We start from the raw sequence: 22,242 nt of genomic DNA on the forward strand, positions 1-22,242 counted from the left end.
CGCGGAACGCTTTTCATAGGTTTTTCGAGAGGATTCTCATGACACATTCGTTTCTTGAACGAATTGGTCAACCAGAAGTTGTTCTAGCGAACCATCGGGAGGAAAATGCTCCTTTTAATGTGCACGATGCTACATATATTCTCGAGTTTTCTTCGTCGCAAATGTTTTCGATGCTTTTCCGTGACTTACTTGGTACAACGGAAACATGAAAGAAATGCTTTGGTGATTGAAGATTTCTCGTAGAAATTTTTAAAACGAAACTGGCTTTCTGAAGCCGGAAAAGGCTTCAATACTTTGGCTAATCGTAGAGTTTCAGTTTGATATTGGTACAAGTTTTCTGTACGCATGATTGCGACAAGAAATGATGTATAGTTTTTGAGATTATGTTCATGATCGTCTGGATATGTTGCTAGCGTTTAGACGAATATTAAGATTGTCGTTTGCCTATTCTTGACGATTTGCAGAAGTTTTTTGAAGTTTGGGAGTATACGAGTATAGTATACGTACCTACTCCCCTTTTTTTTTTTACGAAAGAAAAACGGTTGAACCGATACTTTGAAGGGTTGTGTACGTTTCCTCTCCTGATGTTCGGAAGGATCGATAATTCGGGATGATTTATAGACGACGCTTGGACTGTGATTTGGTTGTTTCCACGTTGACGACTTGGGATATGTCGGTTCCGAGAAAATTACCAGAAACGAATTGGTTTTAAGACGACGTTCATGTCTCTAACTTTTTATCTCTTTAGGAAGCGAGCTTGATATGCGTGGCGATCGTTTCTCGAATTTTGGAGAGTTTAGATCGGTTTGCAAGATCTGGATGAACAATTATGGAACAATATATCGAGACAGGAAAGATCGCTTAAAACTTAGTTCGCTAGACTATCCGCCTAGGTTTTACGTTCCCTAAAGTTCTATGGCAGCCTCAAAGTAATTTCCTACGAAAATTCCAAGTCTGATTTCAAAAATTTCAAGTCGGAAATACCTTAGTTCTCTCGAAGATGCAGTTTTGTCCCATCTCAGTTTTGCGTGCTCATTTCCGTTTCCTATTCTCGTGTATGTTCGCCATTTCCGATATTGGTGTTTATCCTTTGAAACTTGACATTTATCTTCCGAACTTGACTGTTATCTTCTCCTTAGATAAGACATCGATTTTTGTAAAAAGGTTCAACGTAATCGTATAGTTAAGGCGGCTAAGGTGTTAAGTTAACCATTGCCGTTTTATACGATTAATCTGAATCCATGCGAGAAAATAGGTGTAACGACCCGAATTTCGGTCTCGGAACTCGTTAGCCGGCTAAGACCCAAGCAATACATCAAAACTAAAATGTTTGTTTATAAATACCCCATCTTCACATTGTTTTCTCCACCTGCATCAAAAAGAAATCAGAAAAGTTAGAGAGAAGAAGAAGTGAAAAAGAGAGAGAGTGAGAGAAAGAAAGATAGGAACCACTGCATGCTGCCACCAGGAGTCCTCGCCGGAGCCACCGCACGCCAGGACATCGTCAAGCTCGTCATCACCATCAACCGCAGCTGAGTATCGTCGGAAACCGCCGCCTCTTAAGCTTTGTTTTCGTCCGTTCAGTATATCGTCCATATCTTCTTAACCGTTGAGAATCTCGCGCATGCAGAGCCACCATCGTGTTCCTCTCGTCGAGACGAAGCCGTAGCCACCGACCACGCCGCAATCGGAGTCCGGACGAAGCCGCTAGAGCCTCTGGAAGTTTCGCCTCTGTGCGCGCGTGAGTTACACGCGCCGCCGCCGGAAATCGTCTCCGCCGCTTTCGCCGCCGTCTCCGCCGCCAGACCACCGCCTCACCACCACCGGAACGCCGTTGCTGCCGCCGTGCTCCGCCTTCTGTCGCCGCCGTCGTCCGCCGTCACCGCCGGTAAGCCATCGCCGTCACCGTCGGTGACCGTCGCCGGTGACTCGCCGACGACTCGCCAACTCGGCTGAGTCGACCCGGTGAGTCAACTCGGTTGACTCGGTTAACCGCTGGTTTGACTGGTTTGACCGGTTTAAATTGATTTCGTTTCGGTTAGGGTAAACCGGTCGGTTAGGACAAATTGATTTCTGATCAAGGGTTGACCGGATTGACCTTTGACCATCGAGTTGACTTTTCCATAAACCTTGACCAGACCCGTTTTAAACCGTTCGAAAGGCGTTCTGACTCAATTTTTCGCCCTGATTTCAGATTTGGAGTCTATTTGAGCATCTGGAGTACATAGATACCACTTTTCCCTATTGCTAAGGTGAGGGCTATTCCGTTAAATCCCGAGCTAGTTTAGTACTACCATTATGGAAAGTTTAGTTTCGAAACATGATCCGTCTCTGTGAATCGAGTCTGTTTGAGAGTCTTGCTTGTTCATTATTGATATTGATTGTTAACCGGAATTAGGATAATAGAGGATTCAACGATTGTGTGAAATGATTGATGCTAAGAACTGCTATATATATGTATATACATAGTTATGAGTAGGGATTATGTGATGAGGGCGTGAGTTCAGAGATGTCTGAGCTTCGACGCTACGGTATGGTATGGGCGTGAGTTCAGAGACGTTTGAGCTTCGACGCTACTGTTTGGGGCGTGGTGCAGAGACGTTTGCATTCGACGCTACGATGGGCGGGGGTACAGAGACAGACTGTACTAGCGACGCTTCAAGTATATGTATATATCCTTATGAGGAGATGCGTGGTGCAGAGAGTAGCTATGTACTATAAGCGCATGAGTTGTAACGGCTAGTCCTCTAGCCGCATATTGATTGTTCTGTGTGGTGTAATAGGCACCGTGTTTGTTTCATGCTAGAGCTATGCCTACATTTTAGTAGTGCTATGAACTCAGTCTGTGGTTTGCGGTTTAGCATCCCATACCTCGCTGGGCAACTCCCCTGTTGCTCACCCCTCCTTCTTTTCCCCTTTCAGGTGAGACCGACGAGCAGGAGTGATTATCGGACCGGTGCTATTGGGCTTTTGGGCTTCTATCGCTTTTATCGTTATCGGGCTTTTAGGCCTTTGGGCTTTTATCGTTTATGATATTTCCTATTTCAGACTTATACCGTTATCTATATTTCGGATGTTATTTTATATTATGGATTTCCAGCGTTGACGTTGACTTTTATATTTATAAATGGAGATTTCAGAAACTATTATTTATCGCATCATTTTTATTATTATTTCGAAAGTGACGGGTGTCACATTTTGGTATCAGAGCTATTTATTTATCGTAATATTTTATTATGTAAATCGGGGTGTCACAATAGGTCTTTGCGGTCTTTTTTTATATCGTAAAGTCTCAATGGTAACTTCAATCGAGGCGAAACAAGAGATGTTTCGATCGAGATTCGAAAGTGAACGCAAAGATGGAGGTAGGGTGAGCAGAAACAAGCCAAGGAGTTTAAGATGAGGTTTACTTGTTTTTGTCGTAAAATCTCGACGGAAACTCAGATTGAGACGAAACGAAAAGCGTTTCGATGAGAATTCAAAGGAGAACGCAAAGGAGGACCCCTTTGAGGCCTGACAGGTCGCTATAGCGAGTGAGGATGTCATCTCGGTCGCTATAGCGAGTGGAAAGGAGCCGAGACGAGTCCCACTTGTTTTCGTCGTAAAATCTCAACGGAAACTCCGATAGAGACGAAACGAAAAGCGTTTCGAAGAGGATTCAAAGGAGAACACAAAGGAGGAACCCTTTGAGGACTTACAGGTCGCTACGTAGCGACCAACAGTCTGACAGGTCGCTACGTAGCGAATGGAAGCAAGCCGAGAAGCGTCCTACTTGTTTTCGTCGTAAAATCTCAACGGAAACTCCGATTGAGACGAAACGAAAAGCGTTTCGATGAGGATTCAAAAGACAACTCAAAGGAGGACCTTTCTGAGGCCTTACAGGTCGCTACGTAGCGACTGACAGTCTGACAGGTCGCTACGTAGCGAGTGGAAGCAAACCGAGAAGAGTCCTACTTGTTTTCGTCGTAAAATCTAAACGGAAACTCCGATTGAGACGAAACGAAAAGCGTTTCGACGAGGATTCAAAAGGCAACCCAAAGGAGGACCTTTATGAGGCCTTACAGGTCGCTACGTAGCGACTGACAGTCTGACAGGTCGCTACGTAGCGAGTGGAAGCAAGCCGAGACGAGTCCCACTTGTTTTCGTTGTAAAATCTCAACGGAAACTCCGATTGAGACGAAACGAAAAGCGTTTCGAAGAGGATTCAAAGGAGAACGCAAAGGAGGAACCCTTTGAGGACTTACAGGTCGCTACGTAGCGACTGACAGTCTGACAGGTCGCTACGTAGCGAATGGAAGCAAGCCGAGAAGCGTCCTACTTGTTTTCGTCGTAAAATCTCAACGGAAACTCCGATTGAGACGAAACGAAAAGCGTTTTGACGAGGATTCAAAAGAGAACCCAAAGGAGGACCTTTCTGAGGCCTTACAGGTTGCTACGTAGCGACTGACAGTCTGACCGGTCGCTACGTAGCGAGTGGAAGCAAGCCGAGAAGAGTCCTACTTGTTTTCGTCGTAAAATCTCAACGGAAACTCCGATTGAGACAAAACGAAAAGTGTTTCGACGAGGATTCAAAAGAGAACCCAAAGGAGGACCTTTCTGAGGCCTTACAGGTCGCTATGTAGCGAGTGGAGAGTTGGCTTGAGCTCGGTCGCTACGTAGCGACCGAGCAGCGTGTGTGCTCGGTCGCAACGTAGCGACCGAGCAGCGTGTGTGCTCGGTCGCTACGTAGCGACCGAGCAGCGTGTGTGCTCGGTCGCTACGTAGCGACCGAGCCGTGTTTTGTTGTGTTTCCTTTTTCCGCGATTAACGTAGGGGTTTTTCAGCGGTTTTTTTGGGAGAAAAAGTTTTATCCTTCCGAAATGTTTTCGGAAAACGTGTTTTGGTAAAACCTTTACGCATCGAGATTTCTTTACGGGGTTTTGATAAGATTTATCGTTTCCCTTCTTGTTTACAGGGAGAAATCGCGAGCTTGTTTTAGTGCTCTTCCTGTGGCGGAAGTTTGCGACTAAGTTTTCGATTTTGTTGAAAACTACGGCGTTTGCGTAAGCGTTGGCCATAGGAGCAGTCAGTGCTGCGAGTTTGTCTTTCATATATCCAGACATAGTTTCGATCAAGCGTTTTGTGGCCATGAGTAAGAGTAATCCGTAACCCCCCCCCTCCATCTAGCGCCAAACTGTGGGAACCGAAATTCGCACTGTCGATTTCCGTTTAAATAAGGAAACTAGGAAAACCCTAATTTCCCAGAGGACCCGGATCTCTGCGAGAGCCAACGACAAGTAACCAAACAAATGCGGAAAATATGAGAAAACATGATAAAACAAATTTACAAAGAATGTAGATCTTATTTTGAATTCGCGTAAGAGCGTTGCGATCATTACAAGAGAATACAAAGGCTTTGGCCGCAGGGGCCGTCAGCGAGTTACCTAGTTCTAGCAACATAAAACCCTAATCCTAGTTGAGTCGCAGCTCGATAACAAAGGACGAAAAAGATATCTAAAAGGCTTAAATTCATTTCGGACTGAACCTTGTTAAAGGCTGCCTACGTACCCCTTTCGAGGATCAAGCCGAACGTAGTTCAATTGATTGAGCTGGACAAGAGATCGAACTGCCTGGGCGAGTTCGTCTAGTAATTGAGTGCCAGTCATAGAAACCGAACTTGTCGAGAATAAAGCCTAAAGTTTCTAAGTGCAGAGAATTCCGAGTCTAAAAAGTTCTCCCCCTCATGCTCCTCGCCTAGGACTCCTTATATACTAGCTCCAAGGTCGGTTTATGCTTTTACTCTTCTGCCCTTAAGCCGACATAGCATAAAAATGGAGATATTCCATTTTTCCCGATTTTCACAATTATCTTCAAAACTTCCGTATTTATCCGTGGAAACTTGACATTTATCCTTCCTTGTGGACCAAGCGTAAACCGTGCTGTGGTTTACGGGCTTTTGGTTAAGAAATCGAAGGATGGGCCTCGAGTCGTGTTTAAGGTCCCTTTGGGCCGTCTTCCGACTCGAAGCGTTTACTACGATTTCTTTCGACAAAGAAAGAACTTTCCGCGGTTTCTAATCCGCGAAGTTTGATCGATGAATTAGAATAGCGGAAAACATAGACTGAGCTCGCTACGGTCTTCGGGAGATAACATTCGAAGGTTTGACGAGAATGCATGTACTGGTGTCGTACCGATGTTCGGAAGAGCTCGGTCACTACGCAGCGACCGAACTTTGGCTCGAGCCCGGTTGCTACGTAGCGACCGAGCGGAACGAGTGCTCGGTCGCTACGTAGCGACCGAGCGAGATGGATGCTCGGTCGCTACGTAGCGACCGAGCGAGAAGGATGCTCGGTCGCTACGTAGCGACCGAGCTTGGCTCGAGCTCGGTCGCTACGTAGCGACCGAGCGGGACGAACGCTCGGTCGCTACGTAGCGACCAAGCTTGGCTCGGGCTCGGTCGCTACGTAGCGACCGAGCGAGACGGATGCTCGGTCGCTACGTAGCGACCGAGCTTGGCTCGAGCTCGGTCGCTACGTAGCGACCGAGCTGTGTGCATGCTTGGTCGCCGCGTATCGATCGAGCTTGGCTTGTCCGCGGTCTGATTTCCATACTCAAGCTTGTCCGCGGCCGATTTGGATACATGTCCGTTGCCTTCGGACAATCGGTATTTAGTGGTTCGATTGAGATTTGGACGATATTTTACTGCAAGGCTCTTCGTAAAGATATCTTTACGAAGATTACTTTTCGTAAAAACGGTTATGCTGATTTTTACGGACTTTCAGACATTGATTCCGTCGTGACCGATTTTGACCCCAACAGTTGGTTGAATGACTAAGTACCTAGGGGAGCTGTTTGACGCAGGAGTCAAGATAAGGACCATAAGTAAGATCTTTGAGTGATCATGGTCCAGCTGTTAAGCAAGAGCAATTCGAGTCAATGGAGGACCGATGAGCTAATAAGCTCCATAGATGTGGCAAAGGTATGATCTAGCATTTACTTATGTAGATCTAGATAGAATGGTTTAGGGGAATGGAACCTCAGAATCGTATAGCTTGGTTTGGGTTTAGGATTGACCTTTAAGCTAATTGGTAGTTGAGTAAAATGACAAAGGCTAAGGTGATTCGACCAGACAAGTGTTAGATTGGTTTTAGACCAATGGTTAACTAGAGAATATTCCGCTGCGTATCTGTTGAAAGGATCTAGGCTATTAATGACTAGGTAAGTCTTTAGCTAAGGTCTAAGTTAGCCCTCGCCTTTAGGCGATATTATAAATAAAGGGCAGAAATTAAGAGGTTCGGCCAGGAAGTGGACCGAGCGACGTGAGGCATCGACCGCGGCCTAGGCGGCCGGGATCGGGTCTTACAAGTTGGTATCAGAGCATGCTTGATCCTGTTTAGGAAAACGCTCTATGATGATGCATTCCATACCGAAATTATTTCCAAAACTATGATGACTATGAAACCTTAGTTGGGGTGAGCCAAGAAAGAGTTGAGGTAAGCTAGGGTATCATGCTTATGAATTAGCGAATTCTAAGATGAACCGGCTTAGCCAAGATACATTTTCCAAGGGCAAGAACCTAAAAACAGAAAGGTTGGTCGATCTAGTATTTAGAAGTAATAGACGGGTTGGAAGGGATGGAAGCAATGCAAAACTTGTTTATGGATTACCTGGACAAGGGAAGTAACATGGACCAGAGAGTGGCTTAGGTTGAAATAAACGTGCAGCACTCTACTGAAGTTAAGTGTTATCCCTTGATGGCCGTTCATAATAAGTAAAGCATATGCAATGTTAAATCTGACTCAAAGGAGACACTACATGACCAGTACACGAGTCGACTTGTGATCAGATGGATCAGCTAGGACTCGGTATAGGTCAAGGTAGGTTTCCTTAGATCTAGTTGGATGGAATGAATCAATTCCAATCTGAATCCGTCCAAAGAAAGAATTGAGGAAACTCAGGGTGTTCGTTCCAATCATTGGAAGAACATGATGTTAAGTATCTTAGTATGATGGGGATTGAGGTATATTATAATTTCTGTTGTGAATGGTGTCAGCATTCGCAATAGTAAGACGCTTTGGAGAATGGTATGGGACATTTTCCAAATGTGTAATTAAACCGAAATGCTACTCATCGTCTAGGTACCCACTGGAAGTGAAACGGGTGGCTTTGTTGGAGTCTAACTTGGCTGAAGAAGCTAAGCTTAAGGCTAAGCCACAGTCTGGCCCATCGGGCAAGACTAATGATAAAAAGAGAAAATGGGACCAGGTGGAAGGAGGTAAGACCTCTGGTTGCCAACCTGCGTGTTCCAAATGTGGACGGAACCATACCGGTGAGTGCTGGAAGGCCAAGGGGGCTTATGTTCGTTGTGGCAGCATGGACCATGGGGTTCAGAACTGTCCTCGACAGAAACCGTCTGGTAGAAGCGGCCAGATGACTTGTTTCCATTGTGGCCAGCAAGGACATTTCCAATCGGAGTGTCCCAAGCTGCAAGGAAGTCAGGGGAAGGGCCATGGAGACACAGGCAAGGCGTCCCAAGGCAAACCAACCACAACACCAAGGGTGTATGAACTGTCACGAGACGACGGAGCTTTCGGATCTTTTGATTCGATCTCTGGCAATCTCTAAATTTATCTTTTTACATTCAAGTAGTAATGCTTGGTCTGGAACCTAGAATTGTCTAGGGGATTCTGATGGGGGTCTCTGATAGGAACCCTCATGATTGGTGGTGTAAAAACCCACGTACTTTCCGACGCAGAGGCTACACATAGGTTTTGTGAGTCCGGGACTGGTCGGAAAGGGTCTGTTCTGTCTGGACGCTGGTGATTATTTCGGGATAGTGAGGGCGGCCGGAGGGCAAGCCAGGAACTCATTAGGTCTCATGTTAAATATCCCAGTGTCAATTCAGGGAAAGGTATTCCCTGTGAATCTGTCTGTGTCCACCTAAAGAATCACGCGATGATCCTAGGTATGGACTGGTTGGGAAAGTATCGGGCCACTCTCGATTGCCATAAAGGTCGTGTGCAATTGGAGACTGGGCTTCATCCGATCCAGTACCAATGTCTGTGTCCGGCTCAAGAGAAAGTAGTGGTTTCAGCAGTTCGAGCGATTCGGATGCTGGAACAGGATTGTCAGTCCTTTTTGGCTACAATTACAACTACAGAGCCTGGCAGTTCTGTCTGTCTGAAAGACCTTTCTGAGGATTCGTTGGTGTCCGAGTTCCCAGATGTGTTCTGTTCGCTACAGGGTGTCCCCCCTGATAGGTCTGATCCATTTATGATTGAACTGGAACCAGGGACAGTTCCGCTGTCCTAGAGTCCGTTTCTTTGGCTCCGGCCGAGATGGCAGAGCCGAAGTTGACCATGTCCGAGAGAAGACCATGGTCGCAGTACAACCAAGTCGGAGTTTGACCTACGGTTGAGAATGATCAAGTCTAGTAATGGACGAGGATCAGGCCACGACCTATTCGGAGATGGACCTATGGTCGGGGTGAAACGGTCGAGTCCCTGAGTGGACCAAGACCGGAATACGATCACGTCCGTAAATGGACCAGGATCAAATTTTGACAAAGTCCAGTGAAGGACAAAAGTCAAGTCTGAGGCATTTTTAGTCTGGAGGGACTAAGATCGCAATGTGGCCAAGCCTGAAAAGGTTGTGTCCGGTTAAGGGGATGATCCATTACGTTGTGGCTGAGGTCATGAACCTTATTGTCCATGAAGGACAAAAGAACCATAACAATATGTTAGGACTTGTTGTAGGACAAGCAGCCTAAAGATTGGAACAAGTTCGTGAGGACTTGACTGGTACATCGAAGTGGTCATTTGGTGGTTTTGAATCAAGCTTGTTCTATTTCTGATCATGACTAGAATAAGTTTGGTTGGAATATTTTGTCTTGGGACAAGGTATAATCATCACCGGATTCGAGGACGAATCCATTACAAGTGGGGGAGACTTGTCACGCCCCCAATCCTGGAAAGGATTGTCGGGACGGCCATGGTTCGAGGAAATGTACCAGCCAGTCTTAGGACATCAAGGCAAGCGTTCCATGGTCAAGAAAGAAGGTTAAAGACATAAGGAAACTTAGACTTAACCTTATAAGAGCAAAGAGACGGCTAAGACAAGTAAGACGGTAGCTGGACGAGATAGAGAAGTAGCTCGACCAGCTTAACGAAGCTAGGTTGAGTTCACTCCAGCTCAGCCACTACTAAGTCAGCTCCACTAGCTGGACTACTAGCTCACTCAGCTGAGGCAGCTGGGAGTCAGCTCATCTCAGCTAGACGGACTGTTCGGGTTTTAGGCCGATGGTCCGGGTCAGTGGCGGGCTGTGAGGTCCGGCCATGAGGCCATTGGGCTGTTGGGTCCTTGGACAAGGCCGTGGGCTAAGTCCAGGAGTCTTGGGGCGTGGGTTGGGCTTATGACCTACCCCAAACCCAATCAGAAAGGGCGAAAGGATGCAAGTGGCCGAAAGGGGACAACTCTTGGCCGATGGTGCCCATTCGCTAGCAAGTCGTGCCTGTTCGTGGGGCAAGACTTACCCCCTCGTTTTCTATAAATATGGGGTCTCTCCTGTTGATTTCATTATCCAATTCCAGCGTAAAATTCTCAGAGAAAAACGTAGAGAGAGAGAGAGAGAGTCCCGGCCAAGAGATCGGCCGGAAAAGGGCCGGTCGTGGTGGTTTTGTGTCTCCGGCAAGGAGAATGGTTTAGGAGAGAGGAGGCCGTGTGGTTATGAATACCCAAGGCATAGAGAAAGGTCTGGAGAAGGACTCCAAAGCCGTGGTTCAGTCAGATAGGGTCAGTGGGGTAACCACCGACTCATCGGCTAAGACAATCGGACAGTCCAAACCGGTCTAGCCATGGGCGTTTGGATTGTGTCCTATTCTTCTCATTCTTTTCATCCAATTCTTCCTCCACTCCTTCTGTACATTGGCGTGGCCTTGTTGATGTGTTGGGATTGGTTGTAACCGTGGTTCTGGTTGAGTAATGCGGTCGCGGTCCATAACCGACGAGTTAGGCGCGCGCATGGTCTAAACCGGCCTCAGGTGATCCGATTGGATAGGGGCGGTTCTGTTCTGTTCTGAACGGTTGCAACCCTTCCCTGAACAGTCACAATGGTTCATGACTTGTGTAGGTTAAGGTGTGGTTTTTTGGCCATAGGCCGGACACACGTACGGACCAGACAGTCCCTACGGACGGTTAGGTCGAACGGTTGGAGCATCTGAATGGGTGCGAGATGCCAAGGGTCATGAGTTGCCAAGAGGCACGAGTGTCCAAAGGGTACTAGTTCCCAAAGGGTGTGAGTTCCAAACGGTGCCATTGGTTCAAGGCTTAGGCCGAACCAAGTGGACAGTCCGCGGCTGCATAGTCGAACGGACGGACGGTTAGTTTAACCGGAGTGTTGTGTCGCAAGGTCTGATCGGTTGCAAGGCAATCCGGTTTGGGCTTGGGCCTTACTCGGTGGTATTGATCCAGGCTTTGGGTTGGATCAGGTAAGAAGGACCGTGAGCCTTTTGGCCGGACTTATAACTTGCCGATCGCACCTAGATCTTAACCAGACGGTTAGACGGGACAATGGACGATCCGGCTATGGTTGGATGGTTCTAGCCGCAAAGGCTAAGTGGGATATCTTACAATCAACCTCGGGTTGGTGAGTAGGATAGGCGCCATATGCCTTATGTAGAGGGTAGACCCACATGATGGCAATGGAAGGCCAGTTATATCAGTACATGCTAAGTGGACGATGGCTTATCAAGTCTAGTGGTCGGATCATGTTTCATGACGATGGTTCGATGGCCGAACACTAGTATGGATAGTCACGATGCTGGAGTAAGAGTATTGATGTGATGCTTCTAGATATCAACCTTGGTGTTGATAGCTTCGAGATTGGCTAAGAGTCATGACGAAGTGTGTGGCTAGTACTATGTGTCGTAGACCATAGATACTGAGCCTAAGTGTGATTGTTCAAGGAAGGCCGTGTAAGATCTGATCATGGTTGAGTATGGACGACCTGACCTCTGAATGATGGTTCAAGGTGTCGGTCCTAACCTGATTACTGAATGCATCGGTTGGTATGAACAAATCATATATGTTGTCTGGGTTAAGTCCCAAGGCCGGTCAGGCCAGATGATGACTCATCAGTTCCAAGTCATGTGAGGATGGTTGGTTGATTGACTTAGGATCTAATGAGCTTTGTCAGTCCAGAAGATGGACTTGGTACTATTGCCTATAAGGTAAACGGATTTTGGATTGTTCATGAGCCGAGAAAGACCAGATGCAAACCCTTATCCTTTCAAAGACTTCTCAAAGGTTACTTATGTCTGTGGGGATGGTTGGTTGAATGACTAAGTACCTAGGGGAGCTGTTTGACGCATGAGTCAAGATAAGGACCATAAGTAAGATCATTGAGTGATAATGGTCCAGCTGTTAAGCAAGAGCAATTCGAGTCAATGGAGGACCGATGAGCTAATAAGCTCCATAGATGTGGCAAAGGTATGATCTAGCATTTACTTATGTAGATCTAGATAGAATGGTTTAGGGGAATGGAACCTCAGAATCGTATGGCTTGGTTTGGGTTTAGGATTGACCTTTAAGCTAATTGGTAGTTGAGTAAACTGACCAAGGCTAAGGTGATTCGAGCAGACAAGTGTTAGATTGGTTTTAGACCAATGGTTAACTAGAGAATATTCCGCTGCGTATCTGTTGAAAGGATCTAGGCTATTAATGACTAGGTAAGTCTTTAGCTAAGGTCTAAGTTAGCCCTCGCCTTTAGGCGATATTATAAATAAAGGGCAGAAATTAAGAGGTTCGGCCAGGAAGTGGACCGAGCGACGTGAGGCATCGACCGCGGCCTAGGCGGCCGGGATTGGGTCTTACAGTGGCTGTCCATCAGTACACATATCAGCACGCTGGCCCTTCCCGTGGACTGTTCGGGTGATTTTGGCCCACGTGGGCTGTCTGTTCAGTACACACAGGACATCCGTGGGTGTCCGTCAGCACACACAGGACGTCCGTGTGTGTCCGTCAGCACACACAGGTCGTCCATGGCTGTCCGTGTGTGTCCATCAGCACACACAGGACGTCTGTGGCTGTCCATCAGTACACATATCAGCACGTTGGTCCTTGGACTCAGCACGCTGACCCTTCCCTTGGACTGTTCGGGTGATTTTGGCCCATGTGGGCTGTCTGTTCAGTACACACAGGACGTTTGTGGCTGTCTGTCAGCACACACGGGACGTTCGTGTGTGTCTGTCAGCAGACATAGGACGTCTGTGGCTGTCCGTGTGTGTCCTTGTGTGTCCGTCAGCACACACAGGACGTCCGTGGCTGTCCATCAGTACACATATCAGCACGTTGGTCCTTGAACTCAGCACGCTGGCCCATCCCGTGAACTCTTTGGATGATTTTGGCCCACGTGGGCTGTTTGTTCAGTACACACAGGACGTCCGTGGGTGTCCGTCAGCACATAAACGACGTCCGTAGCTGTCCGTGTGTTTCCGTCAGCACACACAGGACATACGTGGCTGTCCATCAGTACACATATCAGCACGTTGGTCCTTGGAATCAGTACGCTGGGCCATCCCGTGGACTGTTTGGGTGATTTTGGCCCACGTAGGCTGTCTGTTCAGTACACACAGGACGTCCGTGGGTGTCCGCCAGAACACACAGGACGTCCGTGGGTGTCCGTCAGCACACACAGGACATCCGTGGGTGTCCGTCAGCACACACAGGACATCCGTGTGTGTCCGTCAGCACACACAGGTCGTCCGTGGCTGTCCGTGTGTGTCCGTCAGCACACACAGGACTTCTGTGGCTGTCCATCAGTACACATATCAGCACGTTGGTCATTGGACTCAGCACGCTGACCCTTCCCGTGGACTGTTCGGGTGATTTTGGGCCATGTAGGCTGTATGTTCAGTACACACAGGACGTCCGTGGCTGCCCGTCAGCACACACGGGACGTTCGTGTGTGTCTGTCAGCACACATGGGACGTCTGTGGCTCTCCGTGTGTGTCCTTGTGTGTCCGTCAGCACACACAGGACGTCCGTGGCTGTCCATCAGTACACATATCAGTACGTTGGTCCTTGAAAACAGCACGCTGGCCCATCCCGTGAACTGTTTGGATGATTTTGGCCCACGTAGGCTGTTTGTTCAGTACACACAGGACGTCCGTGGGTGTCCGCCAGCACACACAGGATGTCTGTGGCTGTCTGTCAGCACACATAGGACGTCCGTGGCTGTCCGTGTGTGTCCGTGTGTTTCCGTCAGCACACACAGGACGTTCCTGGCTGTCCATCAGTACACATATCAGCACGCTGTTCTTTGGACTCAGCACACTGGCCCTTCCCGTGGACTCTTCGGGTGATTTTGGCCCACGTGGGATGTCTGTACAGTACACATATGACGTCCGTGGGTGTCCGTCAGCACACACATGACGTTCGTGTGTGTCTGTCAGCACATAAAGAACGTCTGTAGCTGTCCGTGTGTGTGTCCGTGTGTGTCCGTCAGCACACACAGGACATCCGTGGCTGTCCATCAGTACACATATCAGCACATTGGTCCTTGGAATCAGCACGCTGGGTAATCCCGTGGACTATTTGGGTGATGTTGCCCCACGTGGGCTGTCTGTTCAGTACACACAGGATGTCCGTGGGTGTCCGCCAGCACACACAGGACGTCCGTGCGTGTCCGTCAGCACACACAAGACGTCCGTGTGTGTCCGTCAGCACACACAGGTAGTCCGTGGCTGTCCGTGCTTGTCCGTCAGCACACACACGACGTCCGTGGCTGTCCATCAGTACACATTTCAGCACGCTGGTCCTTAGACTCAGCACGCTGGCCCTTCCCGTGGACTGTTCGGGTGATTTTGGCCCATGTGGGCTGTCTGTTCAGTACACACAGGACGTCTGTGGCTGTCCATCAGCACACACAAGACATCCATGGCTGTCCATCAGCACACACAAGACATCCATGGCTGTCTGTTCAGTACACACAGAACGTCCGTGGGTGTCCGCCAGCACACACAGGACATCCGTGGCTGTTCATGTGTGTCCGTGTGTTTCCGTCAGCACACACAAGACGTTCCTGGTTGTCCATCAGTACACATATCAGCACGCTGTTCTTTGGACTCAGCACACTGGCCCTTCCCGTGGACTCTTCGGGTGATTTTGGTCCACGTGGGATGTCTGTTCAGTACACACAGGATGTCTGTGGGTGTCCGTCAGCACACACATGACGTTCGTGTGTGTCCGTCAGCACATAAAGGATGTCCGTAGCTGTCCGTCTGTGTTTCCATCAGCACACACAGGACATACGTGGCTGTCCATCAGTACACATATCAGCACGTTGGTCTTTGGAATCAGCACGCTGTGCCATCCCGTGGACTGTTTGGGTGATTTTGGCCCACGTAGGCTGTCTGTTCAGTACACACAGGAAGTCCGTGGGTGTCCGCCAGCACACACAGGACGTCCGTGGGTGTCCGTCAGCACACACAGGATGTCCGTGTGTGTCCGTCAGCACACACAGGTCGTCCGTGTGTGTCCGTCAGCACACAAAAGACGTCCGTGGCTGTCCATCCGTACACATATCAGCACGTTGGTCCTTGGACTCAGCACGCTGACCCTTCCCGTGGACTGTTCCGGTGATTTTGGCCCACGTGGGCTGTCTGTTCAGTACAAACAGAACGTCCGTGGGTGTCCGCCAGCACACACAGGACATCCGTGGCTGTTCGTGTGTGTCCGTGTGTGTCCGTCTGTGTCCGAAAGCACACACAGGACGTCCGTGGCTGTCCAACAGTACACATATCAGCACGTTGGTCCTTGGACTCAGCACGCTGGCCCCTCCCGTGGAATGTTTGGGTGATTTTGGCCCACGTGGGCTGTCTGTTCAGTACACACAGGACATCCGTGGGTGTCCGTCAACACACACAGGACGTTCGTGTGTGTCCGTCAGCACACATAGAACGTCCGCGCTGGGCACTCCCGTGGACTGTTTGGGTGATTTTGGCCCACGTGGGCTGTCTGTTCAGTACACACAGGACGTCCGTGGGTGTCCGCCAGCACACACAGGACGTCCGTAGGTGTCCGTCAACACACACAGGACGTCCGTGTGTGTCCGTCAGCACACACAAGTCATCCGTGGCTATCCGTGTGTGTCCGTGTGTGTCCGTCAGCACACACAAGACGTCTGTGGCTGTCCATCCGTACACATATCAGCACGTTGGTCCTTGAACACAGCACGCTGACCCTTCCCGTGGACTGTTCGGGTGATTTTGGCCCCACGTGGGCTGTCTGTTCAGTACACACAGGACGTCCGTGGGTGTCCGCCAGCACACACAGGACGTCCGTGGGTGTCCGTCAGCACACACAGGACGTCCGTGTGTGTCCGTCAGCACACACAAGTCGTCCGTGGCTGTCCGTGTGTGTCTGTGTGTGTCCGTCAGCACACACAGGGCGTCTGTGGCTGTACATCAATACACATATCAGCACGCTGGTCCTTGGACTCAGCACGCTGGCCCTTCCCGTGGACTGTTTGGGTGATTTTGGCCCACGTCGGCTGTCTGTTCAGTACACACAGGACGTTCGTGGGTGTCCGCCAGCACCGACAGGACGTCTGTGACTGTCCATGGCTGTCCGTCAGCACACATAGGACGTCCGTGGCTGTCAGTGTGTGTCCGTTGGTGTCCGTCGGCACACACAGGACGAACGTGGCTGTTCATCAGTACACATATCAGCATGCTGGTCCTTGGACTCAACATGCTGGCCCTTCCTGTGGACTGTTCGGGTGATTTTGGCCCTAGTGGGCTGTCTTTTCAGTACACACAGGATGCCCGTGGGTGTCCGTCAGCACACACCGGACGTTCGTGTGTGTCCGTCAGCACACACAGGATGTCTGTGGCTGTCCGTGTGTGTTTGTGTGTGTCCGTCTGCACACACAGGACGTCTGTGGCTGTCCATCAGTACACATATCATAACGTTGGTCCTTGGACTCAGCACACTGACCCTTCCCGTGGACTGTTCGGGTGATTTTGGCCCACGTGGGCTGTCTGTTCAGTACACACAGGACGTCTTGTAACATCCCGTATCCTGAATAGGATCATTGGGACAGCCATGGTTCGAGGAAACGTACTAGTCAGTCTTAGGACATCAAGACAAGCATTCCATGGCCAGATAAGAAGGTTAAGGTTGTAAGGAAACTTAGACTTAACCTTACACAAGTCGAGAGTGAACTAGGACGAGTAAGATGGTAGCTGGGCGGATGGAACAGGTAGCTCGACCAGCTCAACGGAGTTAGGTTAAGCTCACTCCAGCTCGGCCACTACTAAGTCAGCTCCATTAGCTGAACTACTAGCTCCCTCAGCTGAGGCAGCTGGAAGTCAGCTCATCTCAGCTGGACGGACTGTTCGGGTTTCGGTCCGATGGTCTGGGTCCGGGCCGGTGGTGGGCCATTGGGGTCCGGCCTTGGGCCTCTGTCCTACCATGGGCTAACTCCAGAGGGATTGGGTAAGGCCTTGGGCCTCTGTCCGACCCAAACCCATGCGGTATTGGCGAAGGGATGCATGCCGCCGGGAGGGTGTAACCCTTGGCCGATTGTGCCCATCCGCTGGCCAGTCATGCCTGTTCGTGGGGCAAGACTTACCCCCTCGTTTCTATAAATATGGGGTCCTCTCTATCGATTTCATTCATCGAATCCAGAGTAAAAATACTCAGAGAAATCGTAGAGAGAGAGAGTTTCCGGCCAAAGCAAGGCCGTTTGTGTGGTGGTTAGGTTTCTGGCGATCTGATCGTTTGAGAAGCAACCTCCGATCAAGTATGGGAGACCGAGAGCAGGAGAAGAACAGGGAGAACCCTGACACGGTTCAGAAGGTACGTGGTGGGCTATCGCCGCATCAGACCGAACGGACGGTCCTTGTGATCGCACCGCGGCTCTGGTCGGTTTATTAGACCTAACCGCTCCTCCTCTTTTTGTTTCTATCCGGTCCTTTCTCTTCTTTCTGATTATACACGAAGTGTTGTGTTGGTTCAGTCCAAGGGACACGTCGCTAGACTTGGCCGGTCATAACCAAACCGCTAACCTAGACGCTGGTCGGTTAGACTGTCGGTTCGAATCGCACAATAGACTGGGCGTTGGGCTAAATGGTTGGTCATGTCCCAAGAGGCACGAGTGGCCAAAGGTCACGAGTTACGAAGGGTTGTGAGTTACCAAAGGTCACGAGTTCCAAAGGTTGTGAGTTGCCAAAGGATGTAAGTAACCAAGGGTTACGAACATCAAGAGGTACGAGGACCAAGAGGTACCAAGGACCGAAGGGGTGCATTTTCCAAACGGTGCCCGTGGAGACAGGTCGTGTCCGTTCCATAAGGGATCAGACCATGTCTTGTCCGTTGGGACAAGTACACGGTTCGTCTAAGCCAGGGTAAGAGTCGCAAGGTCTGATCGGCCGTTGGATCCAGGCCCAAGGCCGGATCAGGTAAGGAAGTCCGTTGGGCTATTGAGCCGGACTTCATCTAGGCCGGTCGCACATAGATTCTATCCAGATGGACGGATTGGTCTTCGGGATGATCCGGACTGTTCGTGTGTTCTGTTTATCTATTCTGGACTGTCTATCTGATTCTAAGTCAAGGGGTGGTTGGTTGAATGACTTAGGATTCGGTAGGCAGGTTCATATCTTTTTATAAGTATATTGTCTGAGGTTTATCTATGTTCTAGGAACCAAGCCAAGCATTGTAGATTCGACCAGTTATATTCTCGGTTATGATTAATGCTTATCTGGTTGTGGTTTCAGGAACTAAGGATGGTTCTAGTCAAGCCAAGGAGCCGTGAAGGCTCGGTCAGTGAGAGGCTGTGTAACGTGTGGTTAGTTGATGCTAGGGATGAACTAGTGATTGTCTATGAAACGAATAAGAAGTTGTGTATCGGATCTCATATTTCTAAGTAATACATTTGATACACATTTACATTCCGCTGTGCTATCTGTTCAATTGTCTTAGAACCTCAGATTCGAACATGACTTAGTAAATGAAAGAATTAAAATGAATCAAACAAGCAAAGGATTGATTATATAGCAAACGGGTCCAGTTTTGTCGAGAGGACGGATTCGGGTGTTGATTCTAGGATTGCTGGGTTATGTAGTCCACACACACGCAGCCAGCTGATTCAGTCACACGGTGAGGTTTGATAGTTTGGTCTAGGGATTAATTGTCTCGGTTATGTTATGTATATGTTGTACTAACAATGTCAGAATCCTTAGGCTGGGAAAACCAAATCGGGAAAGACCCGAAGGAATAAGAAAACGGCCGGTCAGTCCAGTCAAGCGGCCGCGGACGGAGCTAATCTGTCCGGGTTACCAACCGAGCCGGCTGTGACTAACACCGGGTATGTGTTACCGACTGACCAGGCCAATCTTACGGGAACGCAACCAGAAGATCAGCAACATCAGGAAAGTGACGAGGAAGTAGAATCCTCGAACGCTAACCGTGATGGTGACCAGCGTGAGCAAATGGCCGAGGGAACAGCCAACGTGCCTGCAGCACTGTCCCGAGAGGACTTGTTAGAGGCCATGAAAGTAATGGGTAACAAGGTTGCGGATATGACTCAGCTGTTCACTCCACTAGTGAATTCATCGGTTGGTCAAGCTACACCTGTAGCTACGGCTATACCTATTGCTACGGGTCCAGCTGTGGACGCAGTTGAGGTGATCGAGATCGATCCACCGGAAAGGTCGGTAAAGAAGGTTGACTATCTGAGTTTGCTTCAACATCTATCCAGATTGGGTACAAAGGAATTCTCAGGTAGCACCGACCTTGTTGTGGCAGATGAGTGGAGGAGTAGGCTGGTCCGAAACTTCCAATCAACTCGCTATCTAGAGGATTACAGGCGAGACATTGCGGTTCACTTCCTGGAAGAGGATGCGCATAATTGGTGGCTTGCAGTGGACAAGCGCACCAATGGAAGTCTCACAAGTTTTGCGGATTTTGAAGTTGAATTCAACCACAAATACTTTCCTGCTGAGGCTTGGGATCGTTTGGAAGCTAAGTTTCTTGATTTGGTCCAAGGCCGCAGTACTGTACGGGAGTACGAAGAAGAGTTCAACCGACTCAGACGGTTCTTTGGAAGAGAGCTGGAGGATGAGTCAGTCCAGGTCCGTAGGTTCATCCGAGGCCTAAGGCCGGAACTGAAGACCCACTGCTCATCCGCACTTTCAACACCGTCGGAGAACAGTGGAACGGGTGGCTTTGTTGGAGTCTAACTTGGCCGAAGAAGCTATGCTTAAGGCTAAGCCACAGCCTGGCCCATTGGGCAAGACTAATGATAAAAAGAGAAAACGGGACCAGGTGGACGGAGGTAGGACCTCTGGTGGCCGACCTGCGTGTTCCAAATGTGGACAGAACCATCCCGGTGAGTGCTGGATGGCCAAGGGGGCTTGTGTTCGTTGTGGCAGCATGGACCATGAGGTTCAAAACTGTCCTCGACCGACCCGTCTGGTAGAAGCAGCACGATGACTTGTTTCCATAGTGGCCACCAATGACATTTCCAATCGGAGTGTCCCAAGCTGCAAGGAAGTCAGGAGAAGGGCCATGGAGACTCAGGCAAGGCGTCCTAAGGCAAACCAACCACAACACCGAGGGTGTATGAACTGTCACGAGACGACAGAGCTTCCGGATCTTTTGATTCGATCTCTGGTAATTTCTAAATTTATCTTTTTTTTTACATTCAAGTAGTAATGCTTGGTCTGGAACCTAGAATGGTCTAGGGGATTCTGATGGGGGTCTCTGATAGAAACCCTCATGGTCGGTGGGGTAAAAACCCACGTGCTTTTCGACACATGGGCTAAACATAGTTTTGTGAGTCCGGGACTGGTCTGAAAGGGTCTGTTCTGTCTGGATGCTGGTGATAATTTTGGGATAGTGAGGGCGGCCGGTGGGCAAGCCATGAACTCACTAGGTCTCATGTCGAATATCCCAGTACAGCTCCAGGGAAAGGTCTTCCCTGTGAATCTGGTCTGTGTCCACCTAAAGAATCATGAAGTGATCTTAGGTATGGATTGGTTGGGAAAGTACCGAGCCACTCTCGATTTCCATAAGGGTCGTGTGCAATTGGAGAATGGACTTCACCCGGTAGAGTACCAAGGTTTGTGTCAGGCTCAAGAGAAAGTAGTGGTTTCAGTAGTTCGAGCGATTCGGATGCTGGAACAGGGTTGTCAGTCATTCTTGGCTACAGTTACAACTACAGAGCCTGACAGTTCTGGTTTTCTGTTAGACCCACGCGAGGATTCGTTGGTGTCCGAGTTCCAGGATGTGTTTCAGGCGCTACAGGGTGTCCCCCCCTGATAGGTCCGATCCCTTTCTGATTGAACTGGAACCAGGGACAGCTCCGCTGTGATACCCCCGATCGTAGATGACCAGAAATGACAGGGTCGATGTTCCTTCTCGTCCTAGAGTAAGGGCTCCCGTCTACTGGTTACCTGCATCACAAAGGACTCATGAGTAACAAGTTTACTCAGTGAGCCTAGTCCCGCACCCCAACATATATTAATAATATCTCAAGCAATCAACTTCATTTGTATGGAGTGGAAATATATTCCATAACTAATAAAAATACATATATAACTTCTATCATTCCATCGATGTGAATGTTATCTTAAACATCATCTCCACACACCCGCCATTCACTCATACTTATAATATATATATATACTAAACCCGGAAAACTACCAAGGCTAACCGAGCCTAGCAGGGAAATAAATATAACCATCATCTCCATTAGATATTCCAAGATCGAACATCTAACGCTGCATGCAGTTACACGGTCTCCAGGGTGCGACCCCATCATCGTGTCTTCGTGATCTTGTTCCGTATCGCAGGAACAATTCACGGTAATGCGGGAACTCTCGGGAGAGTGAGTATACAATAAGACTTCACATGATTTATACTTATATATTTAATACTATACAAATGCATTAGTACTTGAGAACAAGTACTAAGGTTTGGAATAAACCTCTATGATCATTCATAAATATTTAATAAGTGTTTACATTAAGTAAACACCTCACCAATTCAATATTTGATCAAGAGACAAAGCCTATCAATCATCTACATTCAGTATTGATCAACCGTCTATCTAGACTCACCTTTTAGTCCTTGAGATTGGCTATGGTAGACTAGACACGAGCTCAAGCTAATCACATTCCACTACTGGTACACTTCAGATTCGGAAAGATCAACCGGACATGTCTGGCTGATCCAACCACTCTCCATTACATCTGATCCGAG

The 22,242-nt window shown here is 48.9% G+C and overlaps 1 long non-coding RNA gene across 2 annotated transcripts; it reads left to right on the forward strand.

Moving 5' to 3' along the window:
• Positions 1 to 1,075: 1,075 nt before the first annotated feature.
• Positions 1,076 to 3,209, forward strand: LOC117129968. 2 transcript variants are annotated; one of them, XR_004453471.1, is made up of 3 exons: positions 1,076 to 1,888; positions 2,195 to 2,252; positions 2,923 to 3,209. It is a non-coding gene; the product is annotated as an uncharacterized LOC117129968 (long non-coding RNA). The 2 variants fall into 2 exon arrangements; XR_004453470.1 differs by having other exon boundaries at positions 1,077 to 1,888; positions 2,195 to 3,209.
• Positions 3,210 to 22,242: the final 19,033 nt, after the last annotated feature.

Source organism: Brassica rapa, unplaced genomic scaffold (assembly GCF_000309985.2).
Source record: "Brassica rapa cultivar Chiifu-401-42 unplaced genomic scaffold, CAAS_Brap_v3.01 Scaffold0261, whole genome shotgun sequence".
Lineage (NCBI taxonomy): Eukaryota > Viridiplantae > Streptophyta > Magnoliopsida > Brassicales > Brassicaceae > Brassica > Brassica rapa.